The sequence below is a fragment of the Bison bison genome, unplaced genomic scaffold, assembly GCF_000754665.1.
Source record: "Bison bison bison isolate TAMUID 2011002044 unplaced genomic scaffold, Bison_UMD1.0 scf7180017864296, whole genome shotgun sequence".
NCBI classification, from domain to species: domain Eukaryota; kingdom Metazoa; phylum Chordata; class Mammalia; order Artiodactyla; family Bovidae; genus Bison; species Bison bison.
Genome location: NW_011494868.1, coordinates 1,552,207 through 1,557,752, shown reverse-complemented (window position 1 = coordinate 1,557,752; position 5,546 = coordinate 1,552,207). Strand labels below are relative to the sequence as shown.

General features: G+C 42.8%; 1 pseudogene; it reads right to left on the bottom strand.

Moving 5' to 3' along the window:
• Window positions 1-4,189, bottom strand: part of LOC104996608 — an 18,618-nt pseudogene extending 14,429 nt beyond the window's left edge.
• Window positions 4,190-5,546: the final 1,357 nt, after the last annotated feature.

The window sequence follows — 5,546 nt, the reverse complement described above, 5'->3', positions numbered from 1 at the left end:
CTCATTGGAAGACTCTGATGCTGGGAGGGATTGGGGGTAGGAGGAGAAGGGGACGACAGAGGATGAGATGGCTGGATGGCATCACTGACTAGATGGACGTGAGTCTGAGTGAACTCCAGGAGTTGGTGATGGACAGGGAGGCCTAGCGTGCTGTGATTCATGGGGTCACAAAGAGTCGGACATGCCTGAGCGACTGATCTGATCTGATCTGATGTTACCATTTCTGAAGGCAGGTTGGATTCCCCTGATTTTAATTCTTCTATATAATTCAAATAAATTGCCAAACACAAAAGATAGAGATAGAATTCATCTTGACTACATATCCACTTTTTGGTTGAACCTCATTCCTCTACGAGCTTCCCTGGGGGCTCAGAGGTATAGAATCTGCCTGCAATGTTCAAGAGATGCGGGCTTGATCCCTGGGTCAGGAAGATCCCTTAGAGCAGGGCATGGCAACCCACTTGAGCATTCTTGACTGGAGAATTCCATGGACAAAGGAGACTGACAGCCTATGGTCCATGCAGTTACAGAAGAGGCAGACATGACTGAGTGACTGAGCATGTACACACACACAAGAATTATCAAAACAACTGAAATAATAAAGAGGAAAAGGAAGCCTATGTCATGAATCTAGCATCTCTTTGGAGAAGGCAATGGCAATCCACTCCAGTACTCTTGACTGGAAAATCCCATGGAGAGAGGAACCTGGTAGGCTGCAGTCCATGGGGTCGCTAGGAGTCGGACATGATTGAGCGACTTCACTTTCACTTTCATGCATTGGAGAAGGAAATGGCAACCCACTCCAGTGTTCTTGCCTGGAGAATCCCAGGGACGGGGGAGCCGGGTGGGCTGCTGTCTATGGGGTCGCACAGAGTTGGACACGACTGAAGTGACTTAGTAGCAGCAGCAGCAGCATCTTCTTTGCCTCAATTTATTGATTCATTTTTTTTTTCTTCCTGGGGCAGAGGAGCCTGGCAGGCTACAGTGCATAGGATCACAAAGAGTTGAACACGACTGAAGCAACTGAGCACATATGCAGGCAGGCATTCCTTACTCCCATTAGGAGAAAATGTCCTACAGAGAGTTATTTATACTTTTTCTCTTTTTTTTCCTTGAAATCTCTCCTAGCTAAAATGAAGTTTCGGATTGTCGAATTGGAGTTAGATGTTTCACTACTTTAAGCATCACTATTAATTTGAAGGAAATAAGCAATCAAGGAGCACACGTGAAGCCAAGTGTCCCCTGTGTTCTTCGCTGCACTCTCAGACGTGAAGCCAAGTGTCCCCTGTGTTCTTCACTGCACTCTCAGACGTTCTCTTTGACCCAGGTCAAAAGTAGTCTCAACTGAAACGGGCTTCCCTGGTGGCTCAGATGGCAATCTGCCTGCAATGTGGGAGACCTGGGTTTTATCCCTGGGTTGGGAAGAACCCCTGGAGAAGAGGATGGGAACCCACTCCAGTATTCTTACCTGGAGAATTCCAGAGGAGTCTGGTGAGCTACAGTCCATGGGACTGCAAAGAGTCGGACAAAACTGAGTGATGCATAGACATATTAACTGAAATAAAAGTTATCTCACACAAGAGGAGAAATTTAGGTAGTGAAAGGTTTCCATTCTAAATTCAAATGGTTACATATTTTATACAGTACTTTTCCAGGAACTCAGACCTTATAAATCTTGTAAAACAATGATACTCTACCAAATTAATTCAATGAGTAAGAACTCTCCTCCAGTACTATAGGTTTATTTGATAAAATATTCTTATCAATGTACTAAACTGAAAGAAAACTGGAGTCACCTGTGTTCATTTGTCCCTGGAAAGGTAAACAGACCACAAGCCAGCTGGTAATATCTTTCTTTCATACTGCAAAGGAGTATCTTTCCACACCTATTTATGAAGGCCATCAACGAAACCTAACATTTTTTTTTTAAGTTCAGTGATTCATTCTGGATGCTTTACCTACTTATCTATCAGCAGCAGTTGACATAGCTGATTATCCCACACACTTTCCTCACTTGGATTCCAGGGCAGCATTTATTTTTCTCTGTCTCTCTCTTATTTTGCCTGTCTCACTGACCACTCCTTTTTTTCTTCTTTATGATTGCTTCTTATCTTTGGGATGCCTTAAAATGGGAATGCACCAAAGGGTATGGTCCTTGGAAGTCTCCTCTCTTATTCCCTTTTTATTTCACACAGTCTCCTGACTTTAATTCCCATCTATAAGCTGAAGATTCCCAAATTTGCATCTTCCTTCCGGTCCTTCACCTACCTTTCTTTTGTTCCCCTAGGCTTATTGAGGTATACTTTACAAATAATATTGTATATGATTAAATAATTAATATTGAATATTTAAATTATTGTATACAACATGGTGACCTGATATAAATATGTATTGTGAAATTACGCTTTCTACCCCCACCCCCGATCTCCAGATTTATGCATCCAGATGCCTTTCTAACATCTCTATTTGTACATCGATGACCTATGTAAATTTGATATGCCTGAAACTGAATTTCCCATTCTTAATCTCAATTCAGTCCCAAATATTCATTGGAAGGACTGATGCTGAAGCTGAAACTTCAATACTTTGGCCACCTGATTTGAAGAACTGAACCATTTGAAAAGACCCTGATACTGGGAAAGATTGAAGGCAGGAGGAGAAGGGGATGACAGAGGATGAGATGGTTGGATGGCATCACTGAGTCAATGGACATGGGTTTGAATAAACTCCTGGAGTTGGTGATGGACAGGGAGGCCTGGCGTGCTGCATTCCATGGGGTCACAAAGAGTCGGACACGACCGAGCGACTGAACTGATTCTCAAATATTCCCCTCCCATTGTCTTCTCCATCTGAAAAGATGACAACTCTCCTCCTCTGTTAACTCAAGCTAGAACCATGGTGCCTTCCTTGCCCACTTTCCTTCCCTTACACTCACACTGACTCCATCATTGTCTTCTTGATTCTATCATCAACATTTATAAAGAATTAGACTTTTTTTTTCCCCCCATCTCCACTTTCAAGAGTAGACTTCACTTCAAAGTAATAAAGCTTAAACTTTATAACCTTTTTGTGCCAGCTCTTTATACCCCTCTGGGGATTCAAGAGAAAGTAATCTAGCCATGGGCTGGAGGCACAGAGTATAGTCTGCACTGTGATACCCTCCAAAGGGGGGCCTGAAGCTGGGAATAGGGTGTAAGATGCTAGCAGCACCCTTCTCCAGAGCAACACTTGCTCCTGGCCGATCTTACCAGTGTCTGGACTCTCCCACTCACACCAAGGGGAACTCCCTAACAGCATCATGGTTCTTCTGTCTGCTGGGTGATCGTTATGACCCAGGCTTATCCAGCCCCTAGGGACTGACCCTGTGGGAGTGATGGCCAGGGGAAGTAAGAAACCCCAGGAGATAAAGATTAAGTCAAGATAAACCACAGTATGGGGCCATGGATTTCTCCTCTCCAGTGGTTGAGGAAGGGAGATTAAATGGCTGGAGCTTTTGAGGGCTTCCATCCATCAGTTGGCACAGCCTCAGCAAGAACCACAAAGGGAGTTGGGAAATTAAAAGTTATTTTTCTACACTGTCAAAAATAAAAGACAAATTTTGTTCAAGCAAGTTTGTACAAAAGAACAAGTTTTGATTTTTCAATGAGAGAATTATCCTTCTATTCTCTCTACCATAAAATTGCTACATGAAAATGTGATCAAGGAAAATGCTTTTAGACATGTAGGGGAAAAAAAAACAGCAGAGAAGTGTATCAGGCACCTAATAATAAGAATAATTTATAAATTTGAAGACTTTTATGATGCCTGTGTTATTTGTCAGCTTTTTAGCGTTTGTAATGTCTTATATTTTGAGAGGACACCAGAGCAGCCCTTCTGCTCCTCTGCGTTGTTATCACCTGTGTCTAGAGGTCCATCAGTCTCTAGCCTGGATTAACTCAGCAGTCTCCAAACTTCTGATTTGGTTTGACACGCCCCTCCCCGCCCCTTCCTAGTTAATTCACACAACAGCCATCAGAGTGCTTAGGTTAAACTCTAACCCAGGCCACGCCCCTCTTCTACTTGAAACCTGCCAGTCCATTCCTGTCTTGCTCAGAGTCAAAGCCAAAGGGCTTACCTTGGTCTGCTTCTTGTCTCGCCTAACTCCCTGAGCATGTCTGTCCTCTCTCTTCTCTTCCTCATTCAGCTTCATTCGGGTCTGTCTCTTTACTGCTTTGGCTACGTATCTTTCTGCCTTGGGAACTTCTTAAATGAATGACTCCCTCTTCCTGGAGGATTCTCCCCAAGACACACAGACAGCCTTTCACCTGGTCTCTTTAGGCTGCTTGTAAATAGCAGTGTCTCAGTGAGATCTCCCCGATCATCCCATGTAAAAGTGATTGTTCCCATCACATGCGACGTCTTCTCCTCTCTTTTGTTTTTCCACATACTCTTATCATCTTCTAAAACACTCTAAAGTCAGCTTTCTTATTTCTCCATTCCCTTCTCCTCTCATCGTTCCATGAAGACTGGGGTATTGTTTTCTGGTAGGTCTACTACTATTCTCTCTTCCAATATCTAAGCAATGCCTGGCACATAGTTGGCCCTCACTAAATGTTTTATGCATTCATGAATGAATAAATAATTGGATGAATGACTTATGTTTCCTGTGTTCTTGCAGACCAGAGTTTAGAGACAGAAATATCTTAAGAGCTTGTTTGGAGGCTCTAGCAAGGGAGCTCAGTTACTCGTATACCCTTGACCAAACAACGGTCCTCCTCTGTGGGGGAAGGTAGTCCTCTTTGACAGAGAGTGTGGCTTCACGAGGGACACACATGCAGAGGTGGGGGAAGAAGGGGACACCCGTCTAGCCATCTGAATCAGCTGAATCAATCCTGGCGGATCAACCAGATGACAGGTGTCACAATCAGATCAGCCTCACATACTAGAGATAGAACTATCTCAACAAATATTGTTTTGGTTCTACATGTAACAGAAAGTCGTTAAAGGTTGTTGACTGAGTAAGTAACATCATGAGACCTTTGTTTATGCAAGATGGTTAAGAAAATGTCCCTGAAGATGAACTGATTAGAGTCAGAACAGAGACAAGCAGACCAACTATTTAGGAGTATTGCAATAATGGTCTGCACTAAGATAACAGAACAGAGGCTATAGTCCTTGGCACATTGATGCTGAAAATTTTGTAAATGACATTCTGGGGGTCTCGGGGGGGTGCTTTTCTAATTTAACCCAAATATTTAAGCTGTGTGGGAAAATCCTGAATTTAAAGTTGAATAACCAAAGGGTATCCAAAGGATACCCAAAGAATTCAAATGTAGCATTGGTGGGATGACATGTCTTCAAGATATTTCTTCCAGAAGGGTAAAGTTTAATACATAAATATGCATTTGTTACCAAAATTTTAGCCTTTGAGGAATACCTGTGAAAAATACCACCTTAGCATTTGTTGTAAAAGTACATCCATCAGTTGCGTCTATCTATAAAACAGTAGAGCATAGAGCATCTTATCACATGGGATACAAAAGAGTTGCATGGGAACAGTAGGTGTT